This window comes from Lissotriton vulgaris, chromosome 8 (genome assembly GCF_964263255.1).
Source record: "Lissotriton vulgaris chromosome 8, aLisVul1.2, whole genome shotgun sequence".
NCBI classification, from domain to species: Eukaryota; Metazoa; Chordata; class Amphibia; order Caudata; family Salamandridae; genus Lissotriton; species Lissotriton vulgaris.
The window spans coordinates 1538961726-1538981281 of NC_141696.1; the positions used below are offsets into that span (position 1 = coordinate 1538961726).

The following is a 19556-nucleotide window of genomic DNA, read 5'->3' on the forward strand; positions in this document are numbered from 1 at the left end:
CGCCGCCACGGCGGTTTCCACGGCCGCCACCGCGTTGAAAGGATTGTTGCGGCGCGTGGCTGGCAGCACGTGTGGGGGCGCCCCTTCCTTGGCCACGAAAGGGACGAAACGAACCCGTTTGCTGACGCTGGGTCGAGAGACCCAAGGACTTGGCCGTGACCCTGGAGTCCTTGAAGCGTTCCAGCGCGTGGTCCGCCTTGTCACCGAACAGGTGACAGCCATCAAACGGCATGTCCATCAGTGTATTCTGGACATCAGCCGAAAAGTTGGCGGATCTCAGCCAGGTGTGGCGACGAATCGCCACTGTCGTTGACATAGCTCTGCCCAGCGAGTCGGTCGTATCAAGACCACACCGTATCGAATATTTCGCTGCATCTCGGCCCTCAGCCACAGCCTGACCGAGTTTAGCCCGCACCTCCATGGGGCATTCCGGCAGCAGTTCCGCGACCGTATCCCACACAGAGTGGGTGTAGCGGCCCAAGAGGCAAGCGGTGTTGCAAGACCGCAGGCCCAAACTAATGGACGAGAAGACCTTCTTGCCAAACTGGTCATACCTCTTGGATTCCCGGTCGGGCGGGGCCGACGGGAATGCGGACTGGGAGGTCGAGGCCTGGATCACCAGACTCTCAGGAGTGGGGTGGGTAGACAGGAACTTGGGGTCGTCCGGACAAGGACGGTGGCGCCTGGCCACGTTCCGATCAACAGGCGCACCTGAAGCGGGCCTGGACCACGTGCCCAACAGAACGTCTGATAAGGCTTCATTAAACGGCAGCAGTGGCTCCTGTGGGCATGACTGCGGTTTGAAGACCTCAGTGAGGATGTTAGGCCTCACGGCCGCGACGGGGAGCTCAAGGTGTAAGGCCTTGGCAGCCCTCATCAGCACCACTGAATATGCAGCTCCCTCCACCGATGCCACGGTTGGAGGAGAGATCAAACCAGGGTTAGGAGAGTCGTCCAAACCACTGGCATCCCCCAAGTCACCTGTCCAGTCCGGGTCATACTGGCATTCGCGTGACAGAGGGTCCTCGGACCCCTCCCAACCTTCACCGAACTCTTCATCTTCTCCGTATTCGGAGTCAACGATGTAGACCGGCTCCTCGGGGTTCATGGGCCCCATTGGCGCCGGGACCGGCGTCGAGCGACGCCCGTCCGGCCCCGCGTCCGGCGTCGGTGAAGGTAAGGGGACGGCGCCGCCCAGAGCCGGCGCCGGAGCCCCAGTGCCGCCCGAAGCCGGCACCGAGGAACCGGCGTCGCGCGGAGGAGGCGCCGGGGGCAACCCCGATGGAATCGGCGCCGGGTTGGATGGACGTCCATCCGGCGTCGACCCCGAAGGCCCTAGCGGCGCCGGGATCGGCGGCGCCGGAGTCGGAGCATCCGACGGCGTCGAGGTAGGGTCAGCTGAACCGCTAGGGCCCCCGGACGGGTTCACTGGGCCCGTAGGCGCCGTGGAACCCGCCGGAGGAGATAGGGCCCTCATGGCCATGAGGAACGCCTCTATCTCCTCAGGCGTCGCACCGTGCCCAGGGACCCGAGGGTATGGGGCAGGCCGTGCCGGCGACTCTCGCGGAGCCGCGGGGTTGGGGTCACCCGAACCCCCGGCCGCATCGCGCGAGCGTCGGGGGGAGTCGGGGGTACGATGACGACGCCCCGACTTCTTGTGCTTCTTACCTGACGAGGATGACGAGTGGTGTCGACTTCCGGAACGCTCGGCGCGGCTCCTCGACCGCTCCCTCGAACGCTCTCTCGACCTCCGGCCGGACCGGGACCGCTCCCGGTCCCGACGTGGGGCCGACACCCGGAGCTCCAGTAGCTTGCGGGACCGCTCCCGTCTAGCCTTGTTGGTAAGGGCCCGGCAGTCGACGCAGGAGTCCACGTCGTGGTCGGGGCCCAGACACCGGAGACAGAGGCGGTGATGGTCTGTGACCGACATCGTGCGCTCACAGTCATCACAGTGCTTGAACCCAGGCATCCTAACAGGCACAAAGTGATAACAATTCGAAAAAACTTGGTCAAAGACCGGAGTACTGCTCTTCAGATCTGCGTCCACTGGCGCGGAAAAAAGAAGAACTGACGTCAGCGCGCGGAGGCGGCGTCTATATACTCCAGCGACGTCATCACGGCGCACGACGCCAACGACGGACGCGGAGCCGCAGGGGACGCCTGCAGACGACGCCTACCGACGCGCAGGGGTACTGCTACGCAAAAGTTTCCGGATCCAGACTGACTCCTGGGGATATTCTAAGGTAAGGAATCTAAGGTAAGGAATCTAACACTAACGTGTTTCTTTCAGATTGGACTGTTCCCATGGGGCACAGGGTCAGAGCTGATTTGCATATCGCCATTGTCTAACCCAGGGTGGTGTGGAGTGCAAAAAAACGATGGATTTGGGCCCAGATCTTTGGACTGGGGTGAGTGTGTGACATTGATCCACATTCGGTCCATCACTTGTTGTGTTTGCATATTCCGCCCTAAGTGCGCTGGGGATGCCCAGACGTGGGTCCCAGGCACTCCACACCACTGGAGTCAAGCTAGCCGGGCTGATGAGAGGTGTTACCTCGAAACCGGTCCGGTCCTCGGATGCTTGATTCCGTTCTGGGAAGGACATGGCTTTTGTAGTTCGGACTGGACTGTTCCCATGGGGCACAGGGTCAGAGCTGATTTGCATATCGCCATTGTCTAACCCAGGGTGGTGTGGAGTGCAAAAAAACGATGGATTTGGGCCCAGATCTTTGGACTGGGGTGAGTGTGTGACATTGATCCACATTCGGTCCATCACCTGTTGTGTTTGCATATTCCGCCCTAAGTGCGCTGGGGATGCCCAGACGTGGGTCCCAGGCACTCCACACCACTGGAGTCAAGCTAGCCGGGCTGATGAGAGGTGTTACCTCGAAACCGGTCCGGTCCTCGGATGCTTGATTCCGTTCTGGGAAGGACATGGCTTTTGTAGTTCGGACTGGACTGTTCCCATGGGGCACAGGGTCAGAGCTGATTTGCATATCGCCATTGCCTAACCCAGGGTGGTGTGGAGTGCAAAAAAACGATGGATTTGGGCCCAGATCTTTGGACTGGGGTGAGTGTGTGACATTGATCCACATTCGGTCCATCACCTGTTGTGTTTGCATATTCCGCCCTAAGTGCGCTGGGGATGCCCAGACATGGGTCCCAGGCACTCCACAACACTGGAGTCAAGCTAGCCGGGCTGATGAGAGGTGTTACCTCGAAACCGGTCCGGTCCTCGGATGCTTGATTCCGTTCTGGGAAGGACATGGCTTTTGTAGTTCGGACTGGACTGTTCCCATGGGGCACAGGGTCAGAGCTGATTTGCATATCGCCATTGTCTAACCCAGGGTGGTGTGGAGTGCAAAAAAACGATGGATTTGGGCCCAGATCTTTGGACTGGGGTGAGTGTGTGACATTGATCCACATTCGTTCCATCACCTGTTGTGTTTGCATATTCCGCCCTAAGTGCGCTGGGGATGCCCAGACGTGGGTCCCAGGCACTCCACACCACTGGAGTCAAGCTAGCCGGGCTGATGAGAGGTGTTACCTCGAAACCGGTCCGGTCCTCGGATGCTTGATTCCGTTCTGGGAAGGACATGGCTTTTGTAGTTCGGACTGGACTGTTCCCATGGGGCACAGGGTCAGAGCTGATTTGCATATCGCCATTGTCTAACCCAGGGTGGTGTGGAGTGCAAAAAAACGATGGATTTGGGCCCAGATCTTTGGACTGGGGTGAGTGTGTGACATTGATCCACATTCGGTCCATCACCTGTTGTGTTTGCACCCAATACCAAGGGCAGATGAACTTATAGATAGATTGGCTTCTGCCAACTACTTAAGCACATTTTACCTGACAGCTGGGTATTGGCAAATCAGGTTAGCTGAGGAAGCCAAGCCCAAGACAGCATTTTCTACCCCTGGTGGGCATTATCAATTAGTGGTAATGCCCTTTGGTTTGAAAAATGCACCTGTCACCTTTCAAAGGCTGGTGAATCAAGTTCTCACTGGGCTGGATGACTTATGTGCAGCATATCTTGATGATATAGCTGTCTTTAGTTCCACCTGGGAGGATCACCTGGTCCACCTGAGGAAAGTGTTAGAGGCACTGCAAGCAGCAGGTCTCACTATCAAGGCCACAAAGTGCCAGATAGGGCAGACACAGGTTGTATACCTGGGCCACCTTGTAGGTGGAGGCCAGGTTCAGCCACTGGAGAGCAAGATACAGTCCATCGAGGACTGGGCTCCTCCAACCACCCAGACTCAGGTTCGAGCTTTCTTGGGCCTGACTGGTTATTACAGGAAATTTGTCAGAAATTATGGATCAATTGTGACTCCACTTAATGACCTGACAAGTAAAAAGATGCCAAAGAAAGTTCAGTGGACAGCAGGCTGTCAAAAAGTATTCGATGACCTAAAGCAGGCCATGTGCACAGCACCTATCCTAAAGAGTCCAGACTACTCCAAACCATTCATTGTCCAAACAGATGCTTCTGAGTTGGGTGTGGGAGCTGTTCTATCTCAGCTGAATGTCGATGGTCATGACCAGCCCATTGCTTTTATTAGCAGAGGGCTGACCCCCAGAGAGAAAAATTGGTCAGCTATTGAGAGGGAGGCATTTGCTGTGGTTTGGGCCCTGAAGAAACTGAGGCCATACTTGTTTGGCACTCATTTCAAGATTCAGACCGACCATAAGCCCCTCTTGTGGCTAAATCAGATGAAGGGTGAAAACCCCAAACTGCTTAGGTGGTCCATTTCCCTACAGGGGATGGATTTTACAGTGGAGCATAGACCTGGCACTGATCATGGCAATGCAGATGGGCTCTCCAGGTATTTCCACTTAGAGCAAGAAGACTCACCTGGTCAAGGTTAGTTTATTGTCCCAAAGTTTGGGGGGGTCATGTAGGAGAGTAGGGTCTGCAATCCTATGATCACCCCAGATTTTTGCTTTTTTGCTTCACTGGTTTACGACTTCCCTGGCTGTGGGCCTGCTAATCAGACCCACAGCCTAGCTGTTCTCTCTCTAAATTGACACGTGTACCTTAGGTGCATTTACCAATTGGTACTGGGCCACCTTATCAGTCCCTGTACCCAGGGCATAGGTGTACCCAGGGCCTACCAGGGGCTGCAGCATGTATTATGCCACCCCTGGCTGGCCATCTAAATCTGACACAACTGGCTGCACGACAGCTGGGGCAAGGTGGTGTAATCACCCTTTGCTTTAGATATAGTATACCTATATCTAACCCTAAAATGGACACATGTATTCCTATCAGTCACTCCTATGGCAGGCCTTAACAATCCTGAAGGCAGAGTGCTTGGAATTATGTGAGATGGTGCTCTGGCATGAGCTGAGCCCGTCTGCAGCTTCCGGAACCAAGTCCTAATAGCTGTTCTATGATAACGTGCACCATATACTCTTAAGTGCATTATAATCCTCGCGGTTATTTGCTATCTTTGGTATCGCTTTATCAAAACATGTTGAGTAAGGTGTCATACGAATTGGAATACTAACCCCTCGCCAATTCTGGCGGCGGGGTTAGCATTCCACCCTTCTAGAGGGACACGACATGTATGTAACTGTGAACCCCGGTTAAAGTTAACTCGAGCCTCAGCATCACAAAATGGATGCTGCCACCACAGACACAAGTCTGACCTCCTGCTGCTGGGAGTCCTTCCAGCGATGAGAGCTTGGACAAATGGTTTCCTGTCAGGGGCGGTGCTAGCACCATCCCAGACAGGGTTTTGTGTATCCCAGATAGGCAGGGCTCAGGAGGAAGGTGACTGCAAGTGGCACCTCGGTGCTCACTTTGCATCTGCAGGCTTGAACCAGTTCCAGGGGCACACCAGCCCCTGAGCTGGGGAAAGTCCGGACAGGGGAGAGGGGTGTAACCACCCCCCTTCCTGGTCCCACCCATGGGCAGGACCTAGTCGCGTGCCAGCCTCTTTCTTAAGAATAAAGGTAGGAGCGGGGACCCTTCCAAACTAGATCATCTTTGAATCCTGAAACTACTTTCCACGAAAGGAACTCAAGACTTCTTCTCAAGATTTCTCCCTTGTGACTAAGGAGTAGTCACCCTGCATCAGCAGGCACCAACTAAGTATCTTGCGGTTTGCTGCACGTCCTTCCTCCGGAACCAGACCGACCATCACGACGAGACCCGGACTCCCTGCCATCTCTGACCTCTACCTGCCCCTACAGCACAGCTGAGAACCGTGGGTGCGACGAGACCAGAGGAACCGGGTATCATCAGAACCAGCACAACACTGATCCAGCACGACCGCCGAGGACCCTCAAGTGGGTGCACTGGGAAGCCCCAACCTCAAGCAGCACGAGCACCGAAGTCTAGCCCCCCAGCATCCACCAGATCTGCGTGGGGCCCTTTTGCTTCTGTGTCGCTTGCCACGTTGTCCGGTCACTTGCCCGTTGGCTAGTGACCATCCAGGTGACATCCTACGTTTGTTTCACCGCTGGTCTAGCTCCTCTAGACTGGCCCTTCTCTCCTCTTGAAGGGGACCTTCCTCAGACCCTCCTGGTCCACTCCAGACGCCATTTTGTGTCGCCACGTGGGCTTGCCTTAGCCAAGGCTTGTTGCCTCCTTCAACGGATCCAGCATCGCCAGCAGCAGACATCCGACGTGGGACAGCTCGCAGACCTCCAGCCTGGTCGACATCAGCGCCCTGGTCCGTGCAGCAGCAGAATCCAGTGTCACCTCTTCACCTGGCTGAGTGACCTCGTCCGGTGCCATCCTGGTGCCCACCTAATCACTGGCTAGTGATTCAGAACTCGGTCCCCTCTGCTTACAGGTATCCTTCTTCACTGATCCGTCCTTGGATCAGCCCGGAACATCTTCACTGGTCGCCTGCCAGCAACTTTTACTTCTGGCTCCTGGTTCGTCAACGAGGATTCCCGACGACACTTGAACCCTATGCAGCCGAAGCCCCTCGGCTAGGTAAACCGAGTACCACGGTGCTCCAGCGTAGAACCACTCTCTAAGTGTCTAGATCCACTTTCGTTTTTGACCTACCTAGTCGGGTTCGCCCGAGAACACTAACTTTGCATTTACTAGCCTCCATAGACTTTGTCCCGCATCACGCGTGGGAGTTTCCACTCTGCACACGGCGCTCCTAGGCCTCCTGCTTCTAATCTAAGGGTTCAGCATTGTAGGCCTAGCGATTCTAAAGTCTCTGAGAATAGTTACTTACCTGCTAGTAATTCGCATTCCACTTTTGTAGTATATGGTTTTTCGTGCCCCTCAGGCATTTGCGTAAATTGTGCGACTTTCAGTATTTCTTTAAGAGTTTTGTATTGTGCTTAGCACCCTGTCCTCATAAAGAGTCCAGGGTTGTTGTGTTATAAATAAATATCCTTTTATTTTCATAACAACTTGTGTGGTGTCCTTTCACTTGGCGTTCAAGGGATATATGTGATGGTATAACAGCTGGCTTAACACGCCCTCTAGAGTTTAGCTTAAAGACTGCTCTTGTCCATGCTACTAGGATAGCTGGCCTATAAGGTTGACTTACAACCAATCATCAATAAGGGTCGTTTGGACTGATACATAGTGATCACTAGAATAGTGAGCACTGCATATCAGGCCAACTTCTCACACATGTTTCAAGACGCCCTTCAATATGGGGAGTGTTTTTACATGTCTCTCAGATGTTGTGAGTGTATCAAAGAGAAAGTCTTCTTCAATAGCGTCAGAGTGCATATCTACGTTATGGTAGGTAGCTGCTCTATCGAGTAAAGAATTAAAGGCCACTGTATCTTCAGTGGGTGATGGCTTAGTTGGGTAAACTGCTGGTTTTGTAATGGGCAGAGTCACCTCATTATCTGGTTCTCCTCCTGAACCCCATGGCTGCAGGTTGGGATCTACAGTTGGGTTTTGTGGATAACCAAACCCCACGTCTGCATCCTGATCTTCATCTGGGTTGTAGTCTGGTGATGTTGGGGCATATGAGGTTGTAGGCATGGCTGGATTGATAGGTTCAAAAAGGATAGAAGAGGTAGCACAGTCTCGTTTCTTTTTGAGTGGTATTCTAGGAAAGTCAGCTAATGGTAGAGGCCTTTTCTTTTTTGTGTACACAGTCACTTTGCCAGTTGCTGGGTCGATGTACAGCTTTGACTGGTCTTATGTGGAGGGGTCTGGGTGAATAAGCTCTTCCTCCACAGTCCTCGCCTTTGGTGCCGCAGCCTTTGGTTTTCCAGATTTTAGGTCTGCAGGTTTAATGGGTCCGACCGCTTTTGGTGGCTGGATAGCTTTTGGATGTTTCTCGACACTTTTTGTTGGCTGGATGTCTTTAGCTGGCTTCAACACCTTTGTCGGACCGAGCGGTTTGGTTGGTTCGACAGTCTCTTTAGGTGTTTTAGGAGTTTGTTGTTTCGGCTCGATGCTTTTCTTCGGTTCAAGGGGTTTCGGCTCGACCGATTTGTTTTTGTCCACAGTAGGTTTCACTTTCGGTTCGACGTTAGTTTTGGGCGTCGGCCTTTTACTATTGTCGATAGTATTTGTCCCTTTGTCGATATTTGAAGCTTGTTTGCTCGATTCGACGTGTTTTGGATTTGAGGTTGATTTGACGTGCTTCTGCTTTGGCGTCGGATCGACGTGTTTGGGCCGCGAGGTGGACTCGACGGCTTGTGGCTTTGAGCTCGACTCGACAGGTTTTGTCTTCGAGGTCGACTCAACGGTCTTTGGCCTCGAAGGTTGTGTTAGGACTACGGCCTTCGGCTCGAGGACCTTTTGCTTAACTACTTTTGGATCGACGACATTCGGTCCGAAGACGGTGTTATCAACGAGTTTCGGTTTCAATGGAACCAGTGCCGTATGGCGTGTCTCAGAGAACTTCTCAAATATGTTCTTAGCCGGGCGGTACGGCGGGGCTGTAGAACGAAAGTTTTGATCTTGGCTAAGGCCCTCTGTTGATGCCTCGACCTGAGTCTCCGATATTGGTGTAGTGTCTATATGGGGCGGTGTACTCACGGTTCGCCCCTCGTCGTCATTGGAGTCGTCTTCAACAGCTACGATGTCGTCTTGATCGTATTCCTCGAAATCGACGATTTCTTTGTCCTCTTCGAAGTAATTTTCGGAGTCGTGCTCCGAATATTGTTCTTTGTCTCGATCCGATTCTTCGGTGCTACCTAGTTCTTCCTCATCGTCGAAGATGTTGTCTGGTTCTGGCGCCGACCTCTGCATTTCTTGCCTCGCTGCCCGTCGATTCCGGATAGTCTTTTTCGACCGGAACTGGGCACAAGCTAGGCAACTATCTTCCTTGTGATCCGGAGATAAGCATTTGTTGCACACGGGATGCACACAGGACTTTGAGTTGCACTGCGGGCGGTATTTAAATGGACTTCGTTCCATCGACGGTCGGTCCACGTGGTGTCGAGAAGGCCTCACGGCCCGATTCGATGACCGGACTGCAATAGATGTTTCCGAAGTATCTCAAGTACCGAGCGCTAAACAATACCAACGGAACCGAAGGCCTTTTGGCCTTTACAGAAAGTTAGAGAATTCTGAACATGGGAGTGTAGGAAAGTGCATTCGAACCCAATGGCGGAAAAAAACAATCTGAGGAAGGAGAGGATGCCCATGCGCACTGTAGTCCAAGGGAGGAGCCACCTATCTCGTGATACTTCGAAGACTCTTCCAGGATAACAACATGCAATCATCCGGACCCAACACTAGGCGGCGATCTATGCACAGATATGAATTCAGCAGCCCACATGCCTCGAACCAGCTGACTTCAAATGTCAAAAGAGTTTAGCCTAAGACTGCTCTGTCCATGCTACCATTAGGATAGCTGGTCTATCAGGTTGACTTACAACTAATCACCATAAGGGTTGTTTGGACTGATACAAGGTGATCACTAGAACTAGTGAGCATCATATATCAGGCCAACTTCTCACACTCCTCAGTCAAATAACCTTCTAGTTCGCTTTTGTCCTTAACACCTGACTATCGATGGTTTGTAAAGAGGCGGCGTGATCTGGAATAGACCCGGTGTCATATGGGAGTATAGGGATTCGTAGTAGGCGGCGAATGTCTCCGCTATAGCTGTATTACTTCTCTGCACCATTCCTGCCGCGTCTAGCACCTTAATCACACAGTTCTGGCCTAGGTCTCTCTGGTCTAACCAGGCAGTAACTTGCCAGACTTATCGCCTATTTTGTAAAGGCGTCTCTGTGATTCCAGGGCATGACTACAAGCCATGTTTTCAGCCAGGGCCGGTCGGGGGTCCTGCTTCAGCCTGAGCTGGTGACTTTTCTCATCTGAGCGGTCCAGCCCCTCCTTTACCTTAAGTGCCAATTTTCCCTTTTTAAGGATTCATACTTATGTCGTTGTTCTTTCTTTTTTCCCATTATGAGGGCCAGGACCTGATCTCGAAGTACAGTTTTGTAGGCTTCCCAGAAAGTACAGGCGGAAGCCACCAATCCCCGGTTCTCCTTAAAATAGAGTGCCATCTTTTTATCTGATTTTAGTCTTCAGTTTTTTGTCCTGGAGGTACCAGGTGTCTGTAGGAGAGTAGGGTCTGCAATCCTATGGTCACCCCAGATTTTCTGCTTTTTGCTTCACTGGTTTATGACGTTCCCTGGCTGTGGGCCTGCTAATCAGACTCACAGCATAGCTGTTCTCTCTCTAAGTTGACACAGATGTACTTTAGGTGCATTTACCAATTGGTATTGGGTCACTCTTGTGAGTCCCTGTACAGTGTACCTTAGGTACCCAGGGCATAGGTGCACCCAAGGCCTACCAGGGGCTGCAGCATGTATTATGCAACTCCTGGCTGGCCACACAAACAGACATAACTGGCTGGTAACACAGCTGGGGCAAGGTGGTGTAATCACCCTTTGATGTAGATATAGTATACCTATATCGAACCCCAAAATGGACACATATACTCCTATAAGTCACTCCTACGGCATGCCTTATCAATCCTGAAGGCAGAGTGCTTGGAATTATGTGAGATGGTGCTCTAGCATGAGCTGAGCCTGTCTACAGCTTTCGGAACCATCTCCTTATAGCTGTTCCATGATAACTCTATACCATATACTCTTAAGTGCATTATAATCCTCGCGGTTAATGTTAATTATGGTATAGCTTTATCAAAACATGTTGTGTAAGGTGTCATATGCTTTGGAATACTACCCCCTCGCCAGTTCTGGCGACGGGGGTAGCATTCCACCCTTCTAGAGGGATAATACGTGTATGCAACTGTAACCCCGGTTAAAGTTAACCGGAGCCTCAGCATCACAAAATGGATGCTGCCACCACAGACACAAGTCTGACCTCCTGCTGCTGGGAGTCCTTCCAGCGAGGGAGGCCTGGACAAAGGGTTTCCTGCCTTGGGAGGTGCTAGCACCACCCCAGACAGGACTTTGTGTATTGAGGTAGGGAGGGCTGAAAGGAAAGAGACATGCCTGGGGCACACAAGGTGTCCCCGTGCATACCCCGGTTCAAACCAGTTGCTGGGGCACTCCAGCCCCAGCTCTGGCGCCAAACCAGACAAAGGATAGGGGGTGTAACCACCCCCGTTCCTGGTCCCACCCACGGGAGGGACCTAGTCACTAGTCCAGCCCCCTTTTACAGTATAAAGGTAGCAGCTGACCCAGAGGAAATTAGATTATCCTGAATTGAAACTTTACAAGAAGAAATTCTGGACTTCGACGTTCTGCTGCACAGAAGACTGAAGAATCTCCCTTGTGGCCAAGGAGTGACCAACCTGCACAAGCAGGCACCATCAGCGTCCTAGCGGTTTGTTTTGTCGTCCTTCCTGCCGGAACCAGACCTCAGAGCTCGACGAGACCCGGACTCCCAGACCTCTCTGACCTCTACCTACATTGCAGCACAGCTGAGATCCGTGGGTGGGACGAGACACGTGGGACCGGCCATCTTCAGAAACCTGCACTTCGCTTGAAGCACGACCTCTGAGGCCCCCTCGAGAAAGTGCTTTGGGGATTGAGAAGCCCCAGCCCCGAGCATCATCTGCGACGAAGATCCACCCTCCAGCTTCCACAAGAACTGCGTGGGGCCCTTCTGCATTTTCCTTGCTCGACGCGTTGTCTGGTCACTTGCCGGTTGGCTTGTGGCCTCCTAGACGACGAACTTTGAATTCTACACCACTGGTCTGGTAGCTCCAGACTGGCCCTTGCTTCCTTCCCAAAGAGAAGCACCCTGGACCCTCCTGGTCCGCAACAGACGCCATCTTCACTTTCCGCATGGGTTGCATTTGCTAAGGCCTGTTGAATCCGATCCAGGAGCTGACACCGCCAACAGCGAGAGCCTTCGTGGGACAGCTCGTGCCCGCCTCCTGGTCATCGTCGACGCCTCCTGGTCCACGTGGCTGCAGAGTCAAGCGTCTCCTCTTCACCTGATTGAGTGCAATATCATCTGGTTCCATCCTGGTTCCACTCCGGTCACTGGCTAGTGGCTGTGAACATTGTCCCCTCTGCTTTCAGGTCTCCATCTTCTTCGATCCGCCCTTGGATCTATCCGGACACCTCCATCCTGGTCGCCTGCAGCATCTTCCTTCAAGGCTCCATTGACTTCAGCGAAGAAACTCGACACACTTCCACACCTATGCACCCGCAGCCCGTGGGTTAGGTAACGTGAGCATTTTGGTGCTCCTGTAGGGATTGACTATCCTAGTGTCCAGTTCTCCTGTAGCTGTAGTCGTAACTAGCTGGAACTGTCCTTAATCTAACACTTTGTAAATTGTTCGTGCCCATTGACTTTGCATTGAAACCCACATGTGTGTTCAAGTACTGCACACACGTCCCGTGGGCCTCCTGCTCCTTACCTAAGGTTAAGGTAGTGTAGTCCCAGCGATTCTACAGCCTCTGGGCATATTTACTTTTCCTCTCGTGGTACTTATACCACTATTATAGTATATGGTTTACCGTGCCCCTAGGGCATCATTGTAATTGTGCGACTTATTGGATTTTTTATTAAGAGTCTTATGTGCTTAGCCCTCTGACCTCATAAAGAGTTCAGAGGTGTCCTGTTAGTAATAAATATATTGTCTATTTTCATAACAACCTGTGTGGTGTCCATCATATGGTATTCAAGGGATTATATGTGGTAAAACAGCTGGCTTCACATGCCAAAAGAGTTTAGCCTAAGACTGCTTTGTCCATGCTACCCCTAGGATAGCTGGTCTGTAAGGTTGACTTACAACCAATCACCATAAGGGTTGTTTGGACTGATACAAGGTGATCACTAGAACTAGTGAGCATCATATATCAGGCCAACTTCTCACAGTGTCGATTCTAGGGAATAGCAGAGGGTTCCTTGAGAGGCTTGTAGGTGCCCTCCTATGGGAGAGTGATTAGATACCCCTCGTGCCTGAATTATAGAACTTACAAATGATTCTGCGGTCCCTGCATGTGTGAGGAGGTAATCTAGGAGGGAGAAGCCAACATGTGCAGGAGAGAAATATGTATATTGTCATTACAAGGTGTTGTGTTGACTCCACAGATCCACTAGCTCCAATGCATAAACGAAGGAGGGCAGCGGACCCTCACCACCGCTCGTCCATGTCCCTCCAGTTTTATCTAGGGCATGGTCTATAATGTCATTAACATCTCCCCCAATATCAAAGTCCCAGCTGGTAGGGCCAGGAGGAGAGGACCATCATCCGGTAGAGTCGCCGCAGCCGAACATATAGAGAACAGAGGCTGACTGACTCGACCTCCCAGTCGCCGGTGATCTGCACTGTGGGTCATTCCATGTTCGGTGGATAATGAGGGGGTGGATTTCTTGAGTAGTATTGCCACTCCCTGCGAGTCAGTGGTATAACCTGAATGTGCCCCTAGGGTGTACCCAAACCGATTCAAGGCCCTGTATCGTGTGCCCCTCAAGTACATCTCTTGACAAAGAACCACTTCTGGGCCCTGTCTCCGCAGGTATTGCAGGACCAGGGTCCGCTTAATCTTATGGCTTAGGCCATTAACACTCTAAGTCCATATCTTCGATTCACTACCAGTGTGTGTCTCTTCGGAACTCCCTAACATGAAATGGGCAAACAGGGCACTAAGAATCCTATGTGTTTTCCCCTCACCCCCATAGCAGATTGCTTGGAAAAATGCAACATTATGAAAACAGAAACCAAACAAATCAAACAGTACTTAAGTGATCCCTAAACTCCCTCCTCCTTTCTACCCTGCTCGGAGAGCCAAAACCAGCCCGAACCCCCCCCAACTTGCAGAGTGCTTGTAACCCGCTACAAAACATTAATTAGTAAGGGAGGGCAGCCCACATCAACACGTACTGAATGAACAAGTTACTTAACTTCGGTAACAATACATCTGTAAGAAACATATGTTAGTTATAGATGCCTTACCTTAGAACTACCCCCAGGCATCAGAATGGATAAGGAAAGTTTTTCGTCAGTAGTACCCCTGCGCATCGAAAGGTGGCGTTGGTCAGCTCCGCGTTCGTCGTTGGCGTCGTGGTCGCCAGAACGACGTCGCAGTAGCTACTTAGATGCCGCTCTTGTGCACTGACGTCAGTTCTGTACACAACTTTCCACGCCAGATGCGCAGAGCCATGCAAGACACTGACCACTGGTGCACAAAACTAAGGCCCTGAAAGGAAGTCCTTAACCCTCAAAGTCAGTTCGCAGAACAGGCATGATGGGTCCGGCGGTAAGGAATCTATAACTAACCTGTTTCTTACAGTTATATCATTACCAAAGGTAAGTAACTTGTTCATTTGAAAGAAACAGTTAGTTATAAATTCCTTACCTTAGAATAGATACCCCAGGAATACCAACCCCGGAGGTGGGTCTGCGAAACAAGTTCACCCCAGAAAGTCCTGGAGAACAGAACGTCCAAAGAAGCCTTCTCCCCGAACTTGGCTGTCCAGGCAGTAGTGTTTAGTGAACGTGTGCAGCGATGCCCACGTAGCTGCATGACAGATGTCATTGAGGAGGACTCCACGTCCCAATGCAGTGGTAGCTGCCATTGCCCTAGTGGAATGGGCGCGCAAGCACACAGGCAGCTCGTTCTTTGCCAATAAAAAGCAAGCTTTGATACACAAAATGACCATGTAGAGATGGTCCATTTGTACACCTATGTAGCCAACAAAGAGCTGATCATCCACCCGGAATGGCTTTGGGCGATTAAAATAAAATGAAAGCACACGTTTTGGATCCAGAAGGTGGAGGCTCTCTTCCTATTTGGAAGGGTGCAGAGGCGGAAAGAAGGTGGGCAAAGTGAGGGTCTGTCCAATATGGAAAGGAGTAACCACTTTGGGAAGGAAGGATGGACGAGTTCGAAGTACAACCTTGTCCGGATAGACAGTCAGAAAAGGAGGCTTTGAAGAAGGAGCTTGGAGCTCACACACCCTGCGAGCAGAGGTGATGGCCACCAGGAAGGCAGTTTTCAAAGTCAGAAGTTTGGGAAGACAGTTATGTAGCATCTCAAAGGGAGCGGACATAAGATAGGTAAGAACCAAGTTCATTCCCACTGGGGCATTACGAAGGGAACAGGGGGAAAAAGATGAGTAATGCCCTTAAGGAAGCGACTTACAACAGGTGACTAGAAAAGAGAAGGCTGATCAAGAAGCCTAAGAAAGGCAGAAATGACCAAGAGGTAGCCCTTGAGAGTGCCCAGAGAAGAGCCCTGCTGGGCCAAAGAAAGGAGGAACAAGAGAACCTCAGAAAGAGGGGCAGAAAGGGGATTCACAGCCTTTGCTGCGCACAGTGCCACACATTTGTTCTACCGGCAGGCGTATACCATTTTTGTGGAGGGACGCCTGGCTGCCAAGATTACGTCACAGACTTCGGGAGGTAAGTCGAAAGAAATCAACTGCCGCCGCTCAATCTCCACGCAAAGAGGTGGAGGCTGGACAGGTTCGGGTGGAGGACTGTCCCCTGCTGCTGCAATAGAAGATCCTCCCGAAGAGGCAGTCTGATCAGAGGATCGATGACCATGTGTAGCAGCTCGGTATAACAGACTGTACGTGCCCAATTCGGGCCCGGTTGTTGATCTTTTTCAGCACTCTTGGCAGAAGTGGTATAGGTGGAAAGGGGTGTAGAAGACTGCAACTCCACTCGTGACAAAAAGCGTCGCCTAGCGAGTGCCGCCTTGGAAATTCCAACGCACAGAATTGCTGACATTGTGTGTTCTCGTCCGTGGCAAATAGATCCAACCATGGCTCTCCCCACTTTTGAAAGAGTCCGTGCACCAACTCCGAGTGAAGATGCCATTCGTGATCCATCATGCCCCTGCGGCTCAGTTCGTCCGCCCTGGCATTCAAGGAACCTGCCAGGTGTTGAACCACCTAGGGATATGACCAGATGTTCCAGCCATGTCCAGAGGTGGAGGGCATCTTGACATAGGGTCCACGATCCAATCCCGCCCTGTTTGTTGCAGTACAACGTGGCGGTGATGTTGTCTGTGAACACCTTCACTACTCTTCCCCGGACAGAGGGAAGGAATGCTCTGAGTGCAAGATGAATCGTCCGAAGCTCCAGAAGGTTGATATGGATGCCGGACTCTGCCGGAGATCAGAGGCCTCTGGTCTTCGCCTCCACCAGGTGGCGGCCCCATCCCAGAAGTGATGCATCGTCACCACAGTGAACTCTGGTTGGGGAAGGGAGAGGGATCTACCGCCGACCCAATCCTAGATCATTAGCCACCACTGTGATTGATAGGCAGTGCCCTACAAGATAAAGACGCATTCGGACAGATTCCCCTGATGTTGTGCCCACTGAAACTTCAGATCCCACTGCAGAGCCCGCATATGCCATCTGGCATTGTCCACCAGCAGGATACAGGAGGCCATCAGGCCCAGAAGCCTCACTATTCGGGAGGATAGACCCAAAACTGCGCTGTGTCCAGAACCACTCCGATGAAGAGGAGCTTCTGAAAGGGAGTCAGGTGTGACTTCGGCACATTGATGGAGAGCCCCAGAAAATGCAGGAGGTCGGCCGGAGTCCGTTGGCGGGAGAGGACAGTCTGGAGCGAGCCTGCCTTCAGTTGCCAGTCGTCGAGATAGAGGAAGACTGGAACCCCTGATCTGCTCAGATAAGCTGCGATCACCACCATCTCTTTCGTGAACACCCGAGGGGCGCTGGTAAGGCCAAAAGGGAGCATGGTAAACTGAAAGTGCTCGTGGCCTACCGTAAACTGCAGGTACCGCCAGGGGGCCGGCAGCACGGGGATGTGAAAATAAGCGTCCTGCAAGTCCAACGCTACCATCCAGTCTTGTGGGTCGAGGGCAGACAAGACCTGAGGAAGCGTCAACATCTTGAACCTATCCTTTCGGAGGAAGCGTTTGATGTCCCTGAGGTCCAAGATAGGACGCAGACCCTTGTCCTTCTTAGGAACCAGAAAGTAATGGGAATAACAACCACGACCTACTTCTGGGACAGGAACGTGCTCGTTGGCTCCCTTGGGCAAGAGAGCTGTAACTTCCTGCTGGAGAAGATCCAGATGATCCTCCGACATGCGGTGGTATCGTGGTGGCATGGCTGGAGGGGTAATCTCGAAGGGGAGGGAGTAGCCCCTTGGCACTATTTGAAAAACCCACCTGTCCGATGTGATGGTGTGCTAGTGGGGGAGGTGATGGCGAAACCGGACGCCCACTGGTGTTTGATGGGCCTGAAAGGTCGGACTAGGAAGGTTTGGAGGATGCTGTAGAGGGGGGTTGGTGGACTGGCCCGCCTGCTGGCCCCCGGAACCACGCTGGTTGTTTCCACGTCCCCGGCCACGCGAAGGTTGGTTAACTTGCTGCGGCTTGTGGCTTTGGGTGGAACATAGCAGCCACCTCTTCCGTAGCCATGAAAGGGGCAGGTAGCAGACTGCGCCCGACGGGTGGAGAGGCCCAAGGACTTGACCGTAGCCCGTGAGTCCTTGAAGCGCTCTAGGGCGTTGTCTGCTTTGTCACCAAAAAGGCAACAGCCATCAACGGGCATGTCCTTCAAGGTGTTCTGGACATCAAATGAAAAGCCAGTGGACCTCATCCAGGCATAGCAAGGAAGAGCTACAGACATTGAAATGGTCCTGCCCAGAGTGTTGGCGGTGTCCAGCTCACAACGTATCGTAAACTTTGCTGCGTCCCTCCTGGCGGCAACAGCCTGGGAGAGCACTGCCCGGACCTCCTCCGGACACTGAGGCAGCACTTGCGCCACCGTAACCCAAACTGAGTGTGAATAACGACCCAAGAGACATGCAGTGTTTACGGACCGCAGTCCTAAGCTGGAGGAGGAGAACAGTTCTTGCCAAGGTTGTCCAGCTTCTTGGATTCTCTTTCAGGTGGAGCTTTAGGGAAGGTGCTCTTGGAGGTAGAAGCTTGAACTACCAAGCTTTCTGGGGTGCGATGCGAGAGGAAAGTAGGGTAACCCGGAGTCGAGCGGTGGAGTTGGGCAATCATCCTGTCCACGGGAGCCCCCGTGTTGGGCCTGGACCACGTGCCCAAAAGGACGTCTGTGAGGGCCTCATTAAACGGCGGCAAGGGTTCCGAAGAGCTCGCAGCCAGTTGAAGCACCTCTGTCAGGAGGCTCAAGGTTGAGAGCCTCGTCCGCCCTATGCAGCACCACTGCATATGACGCTCCCTCCTCCGTAGCCACGGTAGGAGACAACATGCCAAGGTCAGGGGAGGTGTCCTAACCACTTGTATCCCCCGTTACTCTCTCCAGTCCTGCTCAGTGTCTAACTAGTCAGTCAAATGGTCACCTGACCCCTCCCAGTCCTCCTCTTCATCCTCTGGGTGCCATTGTTGTTGAAAAGGGACCATAGGAGTGAACAGGGGCATAAAACCCCCACCTGGCACCGGATCCGGCGTCGGACAACGCCGGTCCAGGTCTATGTTCACGTCGGGATGGAGACCAGGGTCGACGTCGGCCGTAACGAGGTCAACTGGTGCCGATCCGGATCCATGCCTCGATCCAAGGGGGGCCTGCGGTGCCGGAGCCATCAGCAGCGAAGACAGAAACCCCCCACCGAGTCCGCATCGCCCGAAGGCGCGCCAGCGGGGTTGGTTCGCCCAAAGATAGTATGCATTGCCTCGTAGAACGTACAAAGCTTGGCGGGGTCGCTCCGGGTCCCAGAAAGGGAGGGAAACTTAGAGTCGACCCTTCGGGCTCTGTGCATGGAGCCGCGACAGGGGCACCAGCCTCGTGCCTTGTCAGATCGACTGACCGATGAGGAGAAGTCGAAGAGCGATGATGCTTCTTCAACTTCTTCAACTTCTTCTTATGCTTCGACTTACCCGATCCAGAGTGCGAAGATTTCGATGATTTCAAACCGGAATGGTGGTGGCTCTGGGACCGGTCTCTCGAACTCCCTCTTGACTGGGACCATGATCGGCGAGGAGCTGACTGCCGGCGTTCAAGAAGCTTTCGGGACCGCACCCGGAAAGTCTTCAGCGCCATCGACCGGAAGTCGGAGCACAACTTGGGGTCGTGGTCGGGCTCCAGGCAAAAGAGGCACACGCAGTGCGGATCCGTCACCAACACCATTCGGTTACAGGAACCGCAGGCCTTGAAACCGGGCATCCCTCGAACTCCTGTTTGGAGTCGGAGACTCAAAACAAGAAGTCGACAAAAGTCGA

General features: G+C 52.8%; 1 long non-coding RNA gene across 1 annotated transcript in view; it reads right to left on the minus strand.

Annotated features, from left to right (window-relative positions):
- Positions 1-19556, minus strand: part of LOC147700318 (uncharacterized) — a 116285-nt gene that overhangs the window by 45464 nt on the left and 51265 nt on the right. The window lies entirely within an intron of this gene.